This window comes from Sus scrofa, chromosome 4 (assembly GCF_000003025.6).
Source record: "Sus scrofa isolate TJ Tabasco breed Duroc chromosome 4, Sscrofa11.1, whole genome shotgun sequence".
NCBI classification, from domain to species: domain Eukaryota; kingdom Metazoa; phylum Chordata; class Mammalia; order Artiodactyla; family Suidae; genus Sus; species Sus scrofa.
In genome coordinates, this window is record NC_010446.5 from 4,005,053 (window position 1) to 4,025,708 (window position 20,656).

General features: G+C 48.4%; 1 long non-coding RNA gene across 2 annotated transcripts in view; it reads right to left on the bottom strand.

The window, feature by feature from the left end:
* LOC102165464 overlaps window positions 1-20,656 on the bottom strand; it is a 42,173-nt gene that overhangs the window by 3,273 nt on the left and 18,244 nt on the right. For both annotated transcript variants that reach the window (XR_302740.3, XR_002343058.1), the window contains exon 2: window positions 8,835-8,901. This is a non-coding gene — a long non-coding RNA (uncharacterized LOC102165464). The remainder of the gene's footprint in view (window positions 1-8,834; window positions 8,902-20,656) is intronic.

The following is a 20,656-nucleotide window of genomic DNA, read 5'->3' on the forward strand; positions in this document are numbered from 1 at the left end:
AAGCACGGTTTCCCGGCAATCAAGCCTCTGTAGCCATGACTTTGCTTATGTCTCAGGAGCCAAAAGCTGACCTCCCAGCCCATCGAGGCTGGAATCAATGTGACAGGAGACCAAAAACTGCCTGTATCCCAGGAACTGCCTGTGCACTGCCTACCTGTGTGTTTGTTTATTTATTGGCACAGATAATCTGTCAAGGAAGTTAGAATTTGGAGCCAAAAATCATAGAGAAAATAAAAAGAAAATGAGATGAATCCAAAATCAAATTAGATATTGCTTCTTTTACCTGAGACTTTTTTTTTTTTTTCTTTTTTGGCTGCCCTACAGCATATGGAGTTCCCGGGCCAGGGATCAGATCCGAGCTGCAGCACAGCTGCAGCAATGCTGGATCCTTTAACCCACTGCACCAGGTCAGGGATTGAACCTGTGTTCTGGCGCTGCAGAGATGCCACCAATCCCAATGCACTGCATTGGGAACTCCAACCTGGGTCATTTTAATATAAATACAAATAGTCAAAAAATTACCATGTTAGGAGTTGCTGTCGTGGCTCAGTGGTTAACGAATCCGACTAGGAACCATGAGGTTGTGGGTTCGATCCCTGGCCTTGCTCAGTGGGTTAGGGATCTGGCATTGCCGTGAGCTATGGCTCGGATCCCGCATTGCTGTGGCTGTGGCGTAGGCCGGCAGCTACAGCTCCGATTGGACCCCTAGCCTGGGACCCTCCATATGCCGCGGGAGCGGCCCTAGAAAAGGCAAAAAGACAAAAAAAAAAAAATTGCTAAGTTAATCTTGAAGAAGTCAAACAGACCTGGAGGATGTTTATTATCAAGTGCTAAGATTTGCACAAAGTTAAATAATTAAGACAATACACTAATAGATGCAGAAACAGGCAGATAGAGGAATGGAATACAATACAGTTCCCACTAAGTGTTAGCACACACATACATGCATGCACACACACAGTTGTAATAAAACAAATGAATTATTCTGGCTAAATTGTATATCCATATTTTTAAAATATGAATCTTGATTCCTTCTTCACTGGAAACATAAAATTCATTCCTGATAGATTATAGATCTAAAAAGAAAAGGAAAATTGTTGTAAATTCCCAAAGGTGACGCTGAAGAATGGCTTAATGCTATGATGTGGGCACAGATTTTTTTAAGCAGGAAAAACATGCACAAACCATTAAGTATTTTTAAAAAGATAATTTGTCTAGGATATAATTAAGACTTTCTATTCATCAAAACACTCCAGTAAGAGAAGAACTATACAAGCCATGGGTAGGAGATGATTATAACTTATGAAGGACTCATACTCAGGATAAATAAAGAAATCTTTTAAGTCAGAAGAAGAAAGAAAATTTAATAGAAAAATGAGCAAGAAATGAAACAGTTTGCAAAAGTTTTTTTCCAAAAGGCCAAGTATATGGAAAAATGCAAATTTACTGTAAAATGAGATTCCAGTAAATGCTCTCACACTCCCAAAAGCTAAAATAAAAATGACTGACAATCTAAATGCTGGTTGTTGACTGAGACTTTGTCAGTTGCAATCCTACACCATTGCTAGTAGGAAAGTAAACTGTTGCAACCACTGGGTAAAACTGGTTGGCCATATCTATCAGCACTAAACACATGAATACTTTATTTCCCAGAAATTCTATTCCTAAGTAATAGTAAGCGCATTTGTTTACCAAAACCATGGACGAGAATTTTCATAGTACCGTTGGTAACAAAACTGCAAACAACCCAATGATCGCACTGCGTGAGATGGATAAACACACACAGAGTGGTAAACGAAACAGTGAAAATGAAGCAAAGCGGGGAGAAATCGCAGAAAGACGATACTGAGTAAACAAACCCAGACACAGTGACATGCATACTGTATCACACGTGCCTGAGTGTGTATGTGTACTGTGTCTGCCCGTGTATATGCACATTGCGCACACGTGTGCCTGTGCGTGTGTATTTTAAACACGCGGAAAAGTCACTTGTGGTGGTAGAAGCCAGGTGGTGGTTATCTTTGGGGCTGAGTGTCGTGGTTGGAAGGGAAGCCACTGGAGCCATGAGGGGCAACGCCACCGTTTTTATTTTGTTCCTTAACTTGGTTGGCGGTGACTCAAGCAATTTTTACCTTGGAAAAATTCATTCAGATGTACCTTTTTGATTTGGATACTTCTAGGTTTGATTTTACGCTCAAATCTGGACTTAACCTTACGTATCTGGACTTTAACGTGCAGCCTCTCACACCACCCCTCGGGACAGACAGGTGAGCCCTGCAGACCCGGCAGACAAGGGCTGGAGTTGAGACACCACAATGGCAGGGGGACCCGGTGAGGGATGATTCTCGGGGAGGAGGCAGGGCAGACCCAGGTCCGCTTCAGAGAGGGAAGTGGGCTCCCTCTGAGGACAGGTTTCAAGATGCAACTGCAGGGGTACGGGGCAAACTCATCCAGGCACTCTTCCTGGGGAAAGGTGTCCACAGACAGGAACCTGGTCCTGCGTGCCTTCTGCCTCTGGGGGAAGGAAATCCATCCTAGGGTGCTGAACAGCTGAGAGACAGAGCCCCATCTCTTCTTATGACAACTGTTTTTCTTTTTCTTTTGGTCTTTTTAGGGCCATCCCCACGGCACATGGAGGTTCCCAGGCTAGGGATCGAATCAGAGCTGCAGCTGCCGGCCGACGCCACAGCAACTCGAGATCTGGGCTGCGTCTGCGGTCCACACCACATCCCATGGCAACACCAGGTTCTCAACCCACTGATCGAGGCCAGGGATCAAACCCGCGTCCTCATGGATTCTAGTCGGGTGCGGGGTCATTACCACTGAGCCACAACGGGAACTCCCACAACAATTATTCTTGAACCCATTTAGAATGGTGCTGAGATAAGGCTATGAGGTTTGACTTAAGGCAAGGATTGATTCCAAACATGGAAGGTCGTGATTTAAAGATGACACCTGCCAAGCTGTAGGGATTGGCAGGATGGGAGAGGCTTGGCAGAGAAGACAGACAAGGAACGAGCTTAGAGATGAGATCATAAAGTGTCAAGAGCCCTGGATACACTCAGACCGAGCTGGAAACTCAGAGGACAAAAGAGAGCCACCAAAGAATCACAAAGAGGAGAATTAGAGCGTTAGGAATGCCGTGTCAGCCTCAGGATGACAGTGATGCGGATGGAGCCGCATCGTTACACAGCAGTTGTAGAGATCCCAGCAGGGACCACAGACAGAGAGGGAGACAGGGGACTTTGGGGAGATGGCGGCAAGTTGGTAACTGCTCAGGAAAGCCACCAGAACCAGGCAAGGCAGGCTTTCCAGACTAGCGCAGGCACGAGATGTGCCTCAGGTCATCGGATAGCGGATGGGGTGAGGCCGGCATTCAGATTCAGACCAAGGGCAGGAGTGAGTTTGAGGTCTGCCGTTTGGCTGATTTGAATAAGCGCCAAGACCGGATACAAGGGGGAGCTACCACTCTGAGAAAGAGGAAGAGGTGGTCTTTGCTGACCCCCACCCCCCTTGGATGATAAAACTCTAGTCCACTTGATCCTTGGGGGCAGAACCTCTGCTCGCATCTCTCACAAGCATGCTACGTTAATAAATCTATTTATTGCTGATCTCTTAGCCTCTTGCTGAATTGCTTCTGCCTAGAGGCACAAAGAACCTGCACCTCAGTGAGTCCAGAGACCGGTGAGTGACTCTAATTTAAAAACTGTGGGTTTAAGTCCGAATCTGGGTTTTAGCTGGGTTCGAGTCCCAGTCTGGGTCCTGGCTGGGTTCAGGCCATTACTGCTGTCAGTTTCAACAGGTCGTTGAAACTCCTTCTGGAGGACTCCAGCAGAGAGCTCCCTTAGAGCTTCGAGGTCCCTGGCCTTTATAAGTGAACTATTGGACAAAAAAGAAAAGACGGTTTAATTTCAAAAAATAATAATCACCTAGTAATGAGATTCAACACACTTCTTAAAGGAAAGGAGAGGAGTAAGCGACTTAGCAGGATTAGGAAGCTTAAACATGGATTCACACTGAACAACTGTCTCTGAAACAGGAACGTGTAGGAAGGAAAACAAATCTTGCCCCCATCCTTCTAGGTTCCGGGCTGAGCCCCCCATCATAAAAGACACACTAGCAGGAGAAAAACAGGCAGAATCTTAGTAACACTTGTACCTCCTGTAAGCACGGGAAAGACCCCGGAAAACCAATACCACCTCCGGTTAGAGACAAAAGAGGGGGGTGAGGTCTTTGGGGTACAGTTGAAACCAGGCAGGGCCCTGTGGGCTCCTGGGTACACAAGCCTTTCTGTGTCCCCTATTTCTTGTTTTTAGGGAATAAACTTCGGCCTCCAGTTCGAAAGGGCGGGTTCAAACAGGTGCTCATCAGGGGAGGGGATACAGAGACCTGGGAGGAGCCGCCAGGAGACAATGGTGCAGCCTTGGGCCAGGTCCTGGTTCCTCCTCCAGGGACACACAGAACAGTATCTTTGAGTTCTTCTGCAGAGCTAAACGCCCCTACAAACGGAAGATGATAAGGAAGCCGTCTTTATTCCAGGAAGAAGACCGCTGGACTCCTGAACACCAACTTGGAAAACACTGCAAGCTTGCTCTGCCCTGATCCTTATCTGCGGCCTGATTTTTCACTCCCCAACTATAAAACCACCTCCCAATCTCTCCTAAAGTGGGGCACAGTCCTTGAGGCATTAGCCTGCTGTGACCCTCCTGTTCCTGGCAAAGCAGTAAAGCTATTTTTTTCTCCCTTGCCCCAAACTCTGTCTCTGCGTTTCTATTCGGCACTGGTGAGCAGAGGCCAAGTTCTGGCAACACAGTTATGGAGGCTTTCGGGCAAAGCACAGTGAAAGAGGTTGTGGTGGTTCTGCAGATTTAAGCCTCCGTCTTCACCAAGGATGCGTTTCTAGAGGTTTGTTTATCCTCCCCTTCCCGGTCCAGCAAAGGTGACACCCTGCATTCTATAAATGTCTTACACAGGGTAGCTTCTACTTAGTGTTCAGAACTTCTCTCGGAACTTAAAAACAAACAAACAAAAATAGCAAAACCGATTCTTAAAGACAATCAGTCATGAATAATCCTTACGCCAAAATAGCATTTTGAGGGGTTACAGATTCCGCTCCCCTTTAAGTAAAATGATCTTCCTTAATTTGAGTGATAAAATATTATAGAACAAAAATTTAATGGACCACATTAATATACTTTAAAAACACGCCAATTAAAGACATCTGTATACGGAGTTCCTGTTGTGGCTCAGTGGAAACAAATCTGACCAGCATCCATGAGCAGGTTCGATCCCTGGCCTCGCTCAGTGGGTTAAGGATCCGGCGTTGCTGTGAGCTGTGCTGTAGTCGCAGATGCCTCTCGGATCTAGCGTTGCTGTGGCTGTGATGCAGGCCAAAGGCTACAGTTCCAATTTGACCCCTAGCCTGGGAACCTCCATATGCTGCAGGTGTGGCCCTAAAATTGACAAAAAATAATTAAAAACTGTAATAAAATAAAAATATCTACACCAAGCCATGCGTGTGACTGGTAGACAATTCCGACTGGTAGTTCTCTCAAGGTGGGAATCACTGCGCGAGGGGCACGTGGGAAGGTCAGGTCTATCTGTGGAACGTCTGTGTGTGTTCCGTGTGTTTTTTTTAATCTGAAGCTAAACTGTAGTTGGATAGACTAGGGCGTCTCAGGAGAAAGAGAACCAGGAATGGTTTTCTTGACATAAGAGAAGCCATTCCCCACCCCCGCCCCAAAAGGAGTGGCCAACGAACCTGACAGGATACCTGAGGTTCGATCCCTGGCTCAGTGGGTTAAGGACCTGGCATTGCTGTGAGCTGTAGGTGGCAGACGCGGCTCAGATCCTGCGCTGCTGTGGCCAAGGTGTAGGCCAGCGGCTGCAGCTCCAATTCACCCCCTAGCCTGGGGACTTCCATGTGCCGCAGGTGTGGCCCCAAAAAAGCAAAAATACAAAAAAAGAGAAGCCATTCTGGCCTAAACCATTTTGGGATCTAAGCAGGTCTCAGTAATGAAAGACCATAAGGGAACCAAGGAAGGCAGAAGCAGAGAAAGGCAGTAAACAGTAGAGCAGAGATGAGGCAGGGTCCTAGTTCATCCTCAAGAATATCATAATAATGTCTCTTCCGCCCATCCTGGCCTAGATTCTGTGCTACTTTCTCTTTGAAAACCTGCCCTTCCTGACTCGCAGGCTGCCGTCCTCACCTGTCCCCCTCACCTGTCCTCCCCACGCCTGCCCAGTGGCCTTAAACCCGCGAATGACTGTTCCTATCTCACTTTTCTCTTCTCCAAGTTTATTCTAACCTGCCATTTAACCACTGATTCGCTCATCTCTCTGGGAGACCCTTAAGGCACAGTCTCTTCCTATTCACAGTGTCTCCACGGTCACTTGGACTGGCCCCGCTCCCCGACCCCTGGTCCGACTGCGCCCTGGGAGGGAGGCTGTCCCCCTGCAGAGCCTGCCCGGGTCTGGTCCCTGGGAAGGCCCTGCCCCTCCCACCTCACGCCCAGCCCCTCACTACATCCTCCTGGAGACCGCAGCTGTCCTGTAAGCGTCATGGAGACGTCACCAATCACTAACATCTACTCAGTAGTTATGCACGTGGCCGACGTCACACCAATCAACCTAAGTGGATTAATTCATTCAGGAGCAGCCCCATGAAGTGGATCCTACCCTGCCTCCCCGTTCCCACACACAAAGGCAGCCTGGAGGTGTAGCTGTGTGCACGTGCAGCAGGAGGTGAAGACCTCGCTGGTGACTGTCCCCTCCCCCCCTCACTGCCGGATCCTGCCTTGCATCTGCCTCAACGAGCTTCCCCAGAGGCGAGCTATCTCCATATGCCACCGGGGTGTCCCTAAAAAGACAAAAAATTAAAAAAAAAATAGTAATAAAAAAAAAAAGGTGAGCTATTGCTTCCCTGGTTGAAACTGTTTAGGAGCCCCCCACCTTCTGCGGGTGCAAGGCCCACTTCAGACCTAGCTGCAATGCTCCACCTTCACGTCCAGAAATTCCCCACAACGCCTTCACAGGCTCCTGTCGCAGCTGCGCCCCCGGGTGACTTCAACACGTGGAAGCTCTTTGCTGCCCTCTGCCGGCCGCTGTAAGGGAGCCCAGTGGGCAGAAACCCTCAGACCAGCTCTGCAACCACAGGAGGGATTTCAGCCCAGGAATTCCCGGGATTTATTTTGTACAGGGTGTACAGTTCCTGGTGGAACTGAGTTTAGTGTAACGTTTCCCCAAACTTGAATCCCAGAATCCCTGGTTGAGGGATCCCAGCATCTTTAACTTTAGTGAGTGCCTCTTGATGTTTATCATCAGGCAAGTTTAAAAAAATCGTGTTCCATATACACGTTTGGGATCAGAACCCACCATCCTGCCCCCTCCTCAATCTAAGCATGAATGTCTAGCGATTCATTACCACTTAACTGGGAAGGTTTTGTGGGGTGTCATGGAGATGACGTTGGTCATTTAGTGCAGTGGGTCATCACTCCTCTCGGTCGCTGAGTAGGGGCCGCTGACCTGCGCCCTGCGTGCATCGGGCCACAGCCTCTCACAGCTCCTCCTCTTCCTCCCGTCCCACCTCACAGCCCTGGGTTGTCCTAAATGGCCCAGAGTCAATTCTGAACAAGTGATTTCAGCTGGGGTGATACCGTCATCACCTTGATATGAGAGTGGAACCAGCAGGTGGGGGATGACCTGAGGCTTCATTTCCAGAACCGAAGCTGTACCTGCGCACCTCTCGTTCCAGGGGACCCCGCAGCCCCCAGGAGGACCCCCACCGCAGGACAAACAGCTCCTGGGGCGAAAGTACCATCCCCCCGACCCTGCACCCTGAATCGCACCCACCCAGACGTCCAGGCACATGTGTGTATTACAAAACTTCACTTTCCCCCCCAAACTCTGCGTAGGAGTGTTACTGTCCTGGGACGTCCCCCTTTAGACTGGACTATACACCTCTGAAGAGAGGAGACTAGTCTTTAAAACGTAAGTCGTTTCCATATCCTGAGAGAAAACCCAATTGACCGTTTTGTGAGCAGACTAAACTTTGTCATAGAAAATGTACCACATGGTAGTGCACTTGTAGAGAATTTCTTACCCTCATGCCTTGGGGAAAATCTTTAGTTCAGCAAAGTGACCCAAATGAGCTCCCTGAGACGAAATGAAAAAAGACATGCTCTGCCTCGTTATGGGAATTAATTGTGTGTAGTAATTGGATGCAGAAGAATTCCTGCCGACTTTGCTGCTTCAACTGGAGCAAAGTCCCTTTTCTTTCATGGGCTGGACTGCCACTGGCCTTATTAACCTGGTGTTCTTTCAGGGGCGCACAGCTTCCCACCGAAGGAGTTAAGAGGGGAGATCCTGAAGGTCCCAGAAAAAATCAAAGTGCTTCAGATTCACCACGTTGTGCTGGAGGAGGAATTTAGGCAAAGTGACACACACAAAAATCCATGCAGTGAGTGCGTCTTCTGGCTGAGCACCAGAGCAGCGGGCCAGTTAGCATCCAAGGTCGTATGTCAAGGCGTTTTTAATTTTTAATTGTGCACTAGCCCTAACCTTACACTGAGCCCAACAAATAAGAGGTGCCACAGGCTCTAAGGCTCTTAACACGGACTCAGCGCTCATAAGCCCCTGGCCCAGACTTTGCAGCTTTATCTCCCACCTCAGCCGCAACTGCTTCCACCTGCCCCAGTTGGGACCACAGACCCTCGGCACGGTGCATTTCCAGCTGGCTCTGCTGGGAAGGACCATCCCGTTCCTTCTACCTCCCTTGGCTGTTCAAAGTTTAGGTTGGTTAAAAGCACACCTCTGGGACACTTTTCAAAACTCACCTTGCTCTGCAGAGTCGCCGCCTCCTTGTGTTCCCACCTGTCACCTGCTTCTGTGAGAGCACATCACCTGTGTGAAAACAGCACAGAATGAAGCAGGTGAGCAAAGCGGTTATTAGCTCCCACTCTGGGGCTCAAGTGCTAATATTAAAATCTAGATTTCACAACTAGCTAGGAAGGTGATTTTGAACAATTTCCATAATCTCTCTAAACCTCAGCTCCCTCTTCATAAACATGCAGATAATTACAGTAGCTGTTGGAAGAGTGGTGGAGAAAATGCAGCAAAGCGTGTAAATATCCCAGCACAGCGTCTGGTACAGAAGCTACGCTACCTTCCCACCCGGTCATCTACCATCATGATCAAGATGTCCCCAGCCCCTTCAATGGCAGCAGCTCCATCATCACCGTCAACAGTGGCCGTATCACCCCCAGTATCATCATCAATAACAACACCCTCATCAGTCCTGTGACGGTCATCAACTCGCATCCCATCACCCCCATCAACACCGCGGTCACTCCCATCGGGCTCATCGTCTCGTCATCCCCACCACCCCGTCCTCCTCAGCTTCGTCAGTACCATTACCGTTGCCAAAATGGTCCTCACCCCCATTAGCATCATCACTGTCACCCAGATTAACCTCCCTGGAAAAGCCAAATGTGTACCGTACCCAAACCGACTGCACGACAGGCCCATTTCTAGTTAAGTTGCCAGCTTCCTCATCCCAACCACCACCCATCAGAGCATTTAAAGCTTCTCCACTCCTCTGCCTGCTTTTGAGTCTCTGCCACACACAAGTGATAGTGGCCTCATCTTTTGCCACAGCAAGTTATGGACAGAGAGACAGCCCCTATTTGTTCTCACTTGGGTGTTTGCCTTTTAAGACCAAGAACAGTTTTAACAGGCTCAAACTCACCAGGGGATTGATGTGGGAGATAATGTAACAGAAACAGCAGGAGTTCTCATAACAGAACCAGTTCTCTTCTGCACACCAAGGCTATTACTCCCAGGGTTTCAGGCTCTCTTGCCAAAGCCACTGCAAAGGGTCTTATTAACATCCTTGCCTCTAGTCCTTGGGGAGGTAGTGATGGGGTGGGGGGACTTAAGCTGAGTAATCAGTAAAAACCTCTATGCAAATTCATGCAATAGGAGTTCCCATTGTGGCTCAGCAGGTGAAAAACCCAAATAGTCCCCGTAAGGATGCGGGTTCAATCCCTGGCCTCACTCACTGGGTTGAGGATCCAGAACTGCCACAAGATGCAACATAGGTCACAGATGCAGCTTGGATCTGGTGTTGCTGTGGCTATGGCACAGGCTGGTAGCTGCAGATGCATATAGTGCAGCAGGTGCAGCTATAAAAAGAAAAAATAAGTAAATTCATACAAGAAATACTGTTTGATACTGTAGCAACGGACTACAGAGCCCTTGAAATGTTACTAGTAGTAACTATAGGAACTGAACTGTAAAATACACACCAGATTTAAAGACTTAACTTAAAAAATGTAAGAATCTCATTAGTAATTTTATATTAATTACATTTAAATAGGTTCAATAAAACATTAAAATTAAAAATATTAAAATTCATTTTGCCCCTTTTTTTGGTCTTTTTTGCAGAATATGGAAATTTCCCAGCTAGGGGTCGAATTGGAGCTGCAGCTGCTGGCCTACCCTACAGCCACAGCAACGCAGGATCCAAGCCGTGTCTTTGATACACCACAGCTCACAGCAACACCTGATCCTTAGCCCACTGAGCAGGACCAGGGATGGAACCTGTGTCCTTATGGATACTAGTCGGGATTGTTACCACTAAGCTACAATGGGAACTGTCCTCATTTTTTAAATGTGATTACAAGAAAATTTAAAATTAACCTGTACCTGGGGGGAGGAAGTGGGATGGATGGGGAGTTCGGGGTTGGTAGATGCAAACGATTCCATTTCGAATGGCTAATCCATGAGGTCCTACTGTCCAGCACAGGGAACTATATCCAGTCTCTTGGGCTAGACCATGAGGGAAGATAAGAAAGGGACTGTGTGTATATGTATGACCGGGTCACTTTGCTGTACAGCAGACATTGGCACAACATTGTAAGTCAGCCATACTTTAATGAAAACATAAAATAACCCTGCTCTCACATTACATTTCTACAGGACAAAGTGATCTAGCCCGAACTGAGTGTAAATTCTAAACTTCTCAGCAGGTCAGCAGCCTTCCTGCTCTGTGCCCTAAGCGGAACGCGGAGCGAGCCCGCACATTCAGCCCCTAATTACTCCATAGGCTGCACACTTGGAATGGCATGGCTGTCCCGAGGCTTGGCCCACCCCGAGGTTCTCAAAGGTTTGTTCCCAGACCAGCAATGCCAGCACAGCCTGGGAACACGTCAGAACTGCAAATGCCAGGGACCCCATCTCAGAGCCGGCGGGGCCTGGGGTGCTGGGTGGAGCCTGCAGTCCATGTCCTTTGTGGTTTTATTCGACACCACTGTTACACAAACACACACACACACACACACACACACACACACGGCAACAGGCAGCCCCTAAGATGCCCCCCGTGACCCCCACCTCCTGACACACACCTATGTAATCTCTCTCTGTGGCGTATGGGTTGGGCTTAGTGACTCATTTCCAATGAACGGAATACAGCAGAAGTGGTGCATCTGAGACCAGGTTCTAAAAAGACGGCAGCTCCCGTTCAGGCTCTTCTCACTACTCTCCCCGATCCCCACCTGCGGAGGGCCAGATGCCGTGTCTCGAGGACACCACAGTCCACAGGCAGTAACTCAGGTCTCCATCCAGCAGCCGCAGGAGGGAACTGGGGAGCTGAGATGACAGCAGCCGTGGGTTTGCAGGCTGCCTCCTGAGAGGCCCTGAGCCAGAACCTCCCAGCCAAGCCACTCCGGGTCCCTGACCCTCAAAAACTATGACATAATGCTTCTTTTGCTTGGAGACAAAGGAGCCTTTAATTCCCTTATTCTCTGACATTTGGTCCCTCTGGCACACATATTCTTTCAGTAAATACCCTTATTTTATTTGGTCAGCCCATGGCATGTGGACGTTCCTGGGCCAGGGATGAAACCAGTGCCACAGCAACAACCCCAGCCACTGCAGTGATAATACCAAATCCTTAACCTGCTCGCCACAAGGGAACTCTCAATACCTTTATTTTTTAAAAAAACTAAAATAAATACCTAAATATATTTTAATTAAATTTCAGTGCTTACAAAATATGTTAATTTCTATCCTCCTAAGAATATTTGCACATTTTCTCACTAAACACCCTTCCCCCATCACTGCAGTCACTGTTTCTAATTTACTTTTTTTTTTTTTTTTTTTTTGTCTTTTTATTGCCACACCCATAGCATATGGAAGTTCCCAAGCTAGGGATTGAATCAGAGCTGTGGCTGCTGGCCTACCCCACAGCCACAGCAATGCTGGATCCGAGCCTCGCCTGTGACCTATACCACAGCTCATGGCAATACCAGATTATTTAATGCACTGAGCAGGGCCAGGGATCGAACCCACAGTCTCATGGATACTCATCAGGCTTGTTACCATTGAGCCACAATAGGAACTCCATACTTTTATTTTTAAACCTAAAGCATTCTCACTTAAAATTATTTTGAGGAGTTCCCTTGCCGCTCAAGGGTTAAGAACCCAAAGCTGTCTCTCTGAGGATATGGGCCTCACTCAGCAGGCTAAGGATCTGGTGTCTCGATTAAGGATCAAGACGTGGCATAGGTCACAGATGCAGCTCAGATCCTGTGCTGCTGTGGCTGTGGCGTAGGCCTGGAGCTGCAGCTCCAATTTGACCCATAGCCCAGGAACTTCCACACACAGCAAGTGCGGCCATAAAGAGAAAAATTTTTAACCAGTCTAGCTCATGCAACACAAGCTCACAGCCCCCGTTTTACTCCTACTAACAAGTCAACAAAAACATCTTTATCGTCCTTTTTGCTGTCGTGTGTTATTAGTTATTTAGGATCCTACCCCCTCTGCTGTGCTTTTCTCTCCATCACGTTCTGAAGGAAGATTTAAACTCAGAAAACCCACTGGCAGCACTTTCATTCAGCTCAAGTCCATGAGCGCCAGGGGGGTGTGCATGGGAGTTGAACTTGTCCATCAAAGATGCTCTCGGTGCCCCAGGTGGCGTTTTCTCAGGCCTCTGACTTCAGGCGCACCTGTAGGGCCCGAGGCCTAGCAGCTCACCTTGGCGCCTTTTCCTTGTCTGCCTCAGGGCCTCCTCTGAAGCCACGGGAGTTCATGCAGCACTTCTGTTCTTACAAAAGTGCTGTCGGGAAGTGTCTGCCCTCTGTCTTTTCGGGGCTGATTTTTAAGCAGCCTTTTACGTTGTGGGTTTAAGTCTTTGGTCACATGAGCACTGCAGGACTGTTTTCTCAGACTGCAACTTCCCTATTAGTTCACTTACACCCGTCCTGTGATGATCCCATTGAGACACCAATTTGCGGCAGCCCATATTTTCTATTTTTTTTTTAAGGTTGCTGCTTTTGCATCCTCAGAAATCTTTGCCTACATGAAGGTTGCATATATATGACGATACACGCTTTTTTACAAGTTTTATGGAATTGGCTTTTAAGATCTAATCTATGACTTATTGTGAATTTACACTAAATAGTGTGTATGATTGATGTAGATTTCGTTGTTTGTTTTTTGTCTTTTTACCTTTTTCTAGGGCCACTCCCACGGCACATGGCGGTTCCCAGGCTAGGGGTCTAATCAGAGCTGTAGCCACCGGCCTCCATCAGAGCCACAGCAACGCAGGATCCGAGCCATGTCGGCAACCTACACCACAGCAACACCAGATCCTTAACCCACTGAGCAAAGCCAGGCATCGAACCCTCAACCTCATGGTTCCTAGTCAGATACGTTAACCACTGAGCCATGACAGGAACTCCTAGTTGTTTAAAAATGGATACCCAAACGTTTAACAAGTTGACCTCGCTAAATTCACTTTTCTGTTCTTTAGACTCCTTAGACTTTTATGCACATACAGTCATGTCCTAGAAAATGCAGAATTTGTATTTTTCCTCACAATGTTATGTCCTCTCACCGCCCCTTGCCTACTGCTCTAAGACTTCCAGCTCAAGGTTGCATACTAAAGGTGAGAAAGAGCCTCTCAGCCTGAACTCAACGGTGGAAGGAGAAGGAAGGCATTCGATGTTTCACAATTAAGTGATGATAACAGCTGTGGTTTTTGGTAGATGCTGACTATCAGACTGAGCATGTTACCTTCTATATCTGATCAATGTTGACTCTTACACATAGCTTTTAAATTACATAAGGTTTATTCTTCCACTAAAATGGACAATCTTTCTTATTGATACTCTTCTTTTTTTTGGCCACGCCCACGGCAGATGGAAGTTCTCAAGCCAGGGGCTGAATTGGAGCCACAGCTGTGACCTACACCACAGCTGCAGCAATGCCAGACACTTTGACCCACTGGGTGAGGCCAGGGATCCAACCTGAGAACCTACACCTCTGCAGCAACCCAAGCCTCTGCAGTCAGATTCTTAACCCACGGTGCCACGGCAGGAACTCCTAATACTCTTCTTCTAAGTGAGGTATAAGTAATTGATAACCTTAATTTGCTGAATTACACTGATTGCTGAACACACCTTAAAGCCCTGAGATAAACCTCCCTTGGTCATGTTTTACATACTTCTAGATTCATTTCCCTAGCTTCATGTTATAAATATTTGCTTATATCTCCCATCCCCTCTGTCCCAGCTTTTGTGCTCTTCTCTACCAGACTTTACAAACCCCACAATGCTTTGCTATTTTTGCTTTATACAGTCATTATGTTTTAATGAAAGATGTACAGAATAAGTTCTCATAATACCTGACATGCTCTCATTTTTCCCGTGGATGTGAATTTCCATCAAGTGTCTTTTTCTTTACCTTTTCCAATAGACGTTTTTCACATATTTTTCACAGCTATGTTAAAGCCCCTATCTGCTCATTCTAACCTCTGGGCTATCTAGGGGTCTGCTTCTATTCAGTATTGTGTCACCTGATTTGGGTTGGTTTGCTTCTCTGTATGTTACATTAACTTTTTATTATGTGCAGAATATTATATGCAAACAATAGATTAAAAATAATAATTATTCTTAGGATAGAGTCAGTTCTTGGGATCTGACTACTGGTAAAACTCCAAAGATCTCTTTATTCTTTCCCATCAATTTTCTGAGTCAAGGAAGCATTCTCTCTGACTTACAGCTTGGCCACCAGCTTTTTGAGCCCCTTTTTTCAACCACTCTGATCCCAGCCTTTTCCTTCTGGGGAGACCCATCTCCATTCTGCTTCTTCGCCCCCAACCTTTGGCCACCTGCTACCTTATCCTCAAAGAATGCCTTAGTGCCTGGGGGTAATCCCTCACTCCCCTGCCCTGCCTCCATCAAAGCAAGCATTTGTACTCAGGAAGGTTCCCTCCAACTTGGAAGGTCTCTCTTGGCTCTGCTACCTGCCGCCAGCATATCACCGCAGGCACTTGATGAGGGCCCTGTGGGGAAAAGGTGGCAGGTGGCTACAACTAGCTTCGTGTGAGGGGGCACCCAGGAATTCCAGCCCATCACATCAGCTCACACATGGCCATCAAATGTCCACTAACATGAAAATTCTTTGTACCACCTTCCATGTCCTGTTGTTCACTCTTCCTTCGGCCATGCCCCCAGGGTGACAACAGGGGCAGGGCTCCCCCAGGAAGAGATCATCCCTCTCTAGCACGCATTTGTAATTCTGCATAGGTAGATCCCTCATTTTTTTTTTTAAGAAAATACATAACCACTTCGTGTACCCAGCTTGTTCTTGGTTCTTAGGGTGGTGGGAACACTCTGGGGATTTTTCTCCATCCGCAGGGGGAGATGTGCTCCGAGTGGTCACATCCTTCTTTTCCTTTCTTCACTTAATTCAGACGCGGCATGTCCTGTCTCCAACCAACGATTCAGAGAATTCGTCTTGGGCCCACTTGCAGATAGTCTGGGTTTCTCATGCAAGACTTGTTCCACTGAGTAGGAATGTGGGTGGTAGAACCGAACAGATCCTTCGAGGCCCACAAGACACCCCCACTCCCACGTTTTAGGGCATAGAAAACTGGCTCAGAGAAGGCAGAGGACTAGTCCAAGGCTACCTGGGAATTAAGCTTCAGAGCCAGAATCCAACGTCCCATACATTGATCTTGCTGCTGCTGATGTACCCTGCCTCTTGGAGCTTTAATTTCCTCATTAGGAAAATAAGGGAGTTGGGTTGGGTTACGAGCCGGTCCCTTCCAACGTCATGATTCTATTTATACTGTTCACTGCGCCGGCAAAAGCTCTCAAGGGCGTCAAGGACACGAGCCATGTTACATCACCGGAGGACCTCTTCTGTTTATGCTTAAAGGTTTGTCAGACCATGTCTAGATCACAATTCCAGGGAAGAGAATAATAGCTTAATGTAAAAAAGAAAGAAAAACCCAAGTGCAACACCTTTTAAAAAATTCATTCTCATCAAATCCAAATGTGCTCATGTAAAATATTTACTAGGCACATTGTCAAGCATAATAAAACACTGTAATGTCCTTCCCCCGTTCCCAGAGATACCGCCATAAAGGGCTTACTGTACGAGTCCCAGAATTGAATGGGCTCACTTTGTATCTATGCTTTCTTCCTTCTGCATATGTTGACTGACTTCCTACTGTGTGCTGGAATGCTCTGCAGGGTACCGGGTAAGGCAGCTCGACAGACAAGGTCTCTGCTCTCAGGGACCGAATATCCCAGCGATGGAGGCAGACAAGATGGAAACGCATGCAGCAACAGGCAGGGGTGGGCAGCAGGGACTAGGAAGAGGCTGCTCTGGAGGGCTGATCCGAGCGAGGCTGTCTCATGAGCTGAGAGCTAAACGGCACAAGAGAATCCAATGCTTTAAAGCACGAGGTAAGAGCGAACCTGAAAGAAAAGCAAAGGAGGCCCCGGAAAAGACTGAGCCTCGTGCATGAAGACAGGAGGGCAGCTGGAGCGTGGAAAGAGGGGACGCTGGGGTGAGGTGCAGTGGAACCTGGAGTCCACGTCACGCCGAGCCTCGGCGAGTGACACAGATAACAGGCTAAGCACAGTGCAAAGTCACCATAGACTTTCAAGCAAAAACTTCAGGGTCCAATTCATATTTTCAAATGGGGTTAAATAGAGGAGTTCCCATTGTGGCTCATTAGTCATGAACCTGACTAGTATCCATGAGGACTCGGTTCAATCCCTGGCCCTGCTCAGTGGGTTAAGGATCTGGAGTTGCCGTGAGCTGCAGTGCAGGTCACAGATGCAGCTTGGATCTGGCATTGCTGTGGCTGTGGTGCAGGCCAGCAGCTGCAGCTCCCATTCGAACCCTAGCCTGGGAACTTCCAAATGCCGCAGGAGTGGCCCTGAAGAGGCAAAACACAGTAATAATGTGGCTAAATACAGACCCCCACATATAACACATGCTTGTACTGCAACAGCCATCTATTCCTCACATAAACATTTTATCAAGGTGGAATTCCCTCCTGCGCGATGACAGGATCTGAGAGGTCTCGAGACAGCTTCGCTCAGCAGCGTCCAGCGCTCACACACGGTTCTTCCCAACAGCACTGCTGTTTCCCGCCATCTACTCTCAGCAGAGCAACGCTGGCTGAAGCGACCGCGTGTGCAGAAGTTCTGTTTGTTCATGTCAGTCGTCAATGATTCGCTTACTTCTTCAGTCATCCAGCAAACAGTACTGTGTCTCTACAACGCCTGGAACTCTAGATGTTCACAGAAATATGAATGGGTGACGGGTCCCTGTCCTTAAGAAGGAGCGGTCTGGAGACAGGGCCAACTGTGCAGGACCCCGCCCTGTCGAGCGGTGCGAGGTGGAGCGGGAGGGCTGCGGAGTGACAGAGGAGCCCACATCAGGAGCGGCTGACTGCCGGGAGGGCTTCTGGGAGGTCGGGGGGCGAGCGTCCGCAGAGAGCTGGGCACAGCCAGGGACTGCCAGCAGGTGGAAAGCACCACGCAGGATGCAGCCCTACGCGTGGGAGGCCTTGTCCTTGACACTCGAGGAGGAAAACCATTCGCCCTGACAGTCAGGACACCTGGGGTCCCGATTTGCTTCACCTCTAATTCCTGGGTCCTCCTGGATGCGTCCCTTGCCTCATCTCTGCCTCAGTCTACACACCCCAGAGGAGCACGTCCTGTGACTTTAAGTAAAAATCTGACATAAGCAAGACCATTATGGGAAAAAAAATTCTGTTTTGACCGCTCCTGAGCTCTGAAATGCTGCCAAGTCTTTTTCCCAGAAGACAATATTGAAACAATTAATATAATGAGAAATACTGATCTCACAGAGGGCATCTTCAACAAAATAAGGGGAATCCTTAAATACTACTATAGTTAAAGATTCAGAGTAGCAAAGAGATAATTTGATCCAAAACCCCTATGATAAATTTGACAGTTTGCAACAGCGCCACCTAGTGGTCAGCCATCTTTGGCTCCAAGTCCTTTACTGAAAGCTCACTCCACAGGAAACGCACCCTCTCTTCCTGGGTGGGTCAAGATCAGCCCCCACTATGGTAAAGATCTGTGCGTTCTAGGAGCCTGCTGCCCCCGTAACTTCTGCTGAGAACTTCTCCTCCTAACCTTGAGTCAGGGTGTTCGTGATCTTTCTAACGTGACCCCACTTGCAACCTGAGTAGAAGCAGCCAGGACCAGGGAGGGCTCCTTCCTGGGAACATTCAAGCTACGGTGCGTCCTGGTGGGAGAGGTGCAAGCAAGGGTGATGGCAAGTTGTTGAAATAGGTTGCTCCTTTGAGAAATGTGAAACGGGGCTGTAACTAGACAGCCGATAGGGCAGGAGCACAGGCAGTCGCTGTTCAGAACACTGTGTGGAACCCTCTAGCCCCCGCCCACTTTGCCATTGGGATTTGGGGTGAGTCTGCAACCCACCGTAAGCTCTAGGGCATTTAACCTGAAAGATTCATTCTCACCTTTTTTCTGTGTTGATTAGCATAGACTAATAGAGGCCCGATTTTCTCCCAGCCACAGGGGGTGATTTATAAACTCAGGATTTTGCAGGGAATTCTGAGAAACAGGCTCCTATTTGTGGTCTAAAAATGCAAAACTTGTAACTTGAATGACTGCCATTGTTTTCCCACTATGAGAAAAGGCAATGCAAGGAGAAAGCAGACATGCAGAGATGGGCAGAATAAAGGCAGTTGCAGAGAAACAGACACGCGATGCTATAAAACTGGCCCTAAATGCTGTCCTCTTATTGTCTGGGCAGGTCTGATTTAGGATTTCTGTTACAGAAAGATGTATCCTTTTTTTTAAAAAAAAAAAAAAAAGCAAAGAAAAAGAGTGTGTCCTCTCAAAGGCACAGAGGCAGGATGCGTGTGCTACAGCACTGTTGGAACCCAGGATCCCCAAGTTCACCCTTCTTGGGGCGTGATCATCTGGACCAGCCCTCAGCACCAACGACTCAGATCCTGGTCGTTCCAGACCCAGGAAGCTGCACTCATTCCAGCTTCCAAGTTGTGCTTGTTCTACAATGTTTTCTGCTTACCTTATTTCACAGTATGCATCTGACCACCTTTCCTGTCCTCACTGCTGAAAACTTTCATTGGGCTCCAGAGGTTCAGCTTGGCAAGGTCTGACCCCCTCATGTAATGGCAGGAAATCATTCACACATCTATTCATTCCCTCCCACCTCCATGTCAGACCATGATACAGAACCTCTGGAACCGCCAAATCAGGGTCCCAAGAGCTGGCAGAAGCTGCATATCAGAGAGTGGGAGGAAAGCCCTCCTCCCCAGTGCGCAGGAGCAGGGTCTGCTGCTCAGTGATGCGCTGGGAATTGGCCAGTCGCGGCCTTGTAACTATCGGCCCCGCTGGATTTAGGAAAAGACCATAGCTGACACGCCCCTCTAGAGTCTAAGAAGTGTGTCTAATTGATTTCAGGGCTGGGGGTGGCTTCTACAAAATTCGTTGTGCAGCCCTCGAAACATATATATATTTCACGTGTGTATTTGAAGTGACAGAGTGTGCTGTGCTTCCCAGGGCAGCTCTCAGCACCTGGATGGGTGAGGTCGTGCTGGGATGCAGGCTGCCATGCAGTCAAAATCCTGAGTTTGACCTCCAGCACCACCACTTGGGAGCACAGACTGTCAGGAGTTAAACACGCATCAGAAGTTCTCATCTCCAGCAGCTGTGATTTGGGAAATGGGTCACTAGCTGGCTCGGCGTTCGGTTAGCGTCCTCCCCAGACAGACCACAGTGGAAGGTGTCCTTTCCTGCAGCAAGTCCGAGCTCTGGGTTGGCATCAGTTTGGAACCCTGACTCCACCGCGTGCCTGCATGCGGCCTGAGGCACCACGCTTAAACTCCCAGCTCTTTCCTGATCTGTAAAATGGGGCTGTGGGGTCACTGCGGGCATTAAACAGGACAGTAAAAAGCAATCAGCAAGGCGCCACTCAGGACGGAGCAAATGCTGAATGAATCTGCCCTCCTGCTGTTCCCAGTGAAGTCAAACCCCAGCACCAGTTCTTGATACCCAGGCCGGAACTCCAAGTCCTACATGGTGGAGAAGGGGCCTGCCTGGAAGACCCCCAGGATGCGGCAGCCAAAGGCAGAAGGAGCCGTCACATTCTCATTAGAAGGTGGGAGGCCTCTGCGATTTGCTGCATCTGCCCCTCTGTAGACAGAAGGAGCCCAGGTGTGGAGCCAGGCCCCATCCCATGGACCCCGTGTGCCCCCGAGGCAAGCGGCCCAAGACCCCCTTCCTCTCCCTGAAGCTTGGCAGACACCCGACTGGCTTCTCAGTGGAAATGAGAA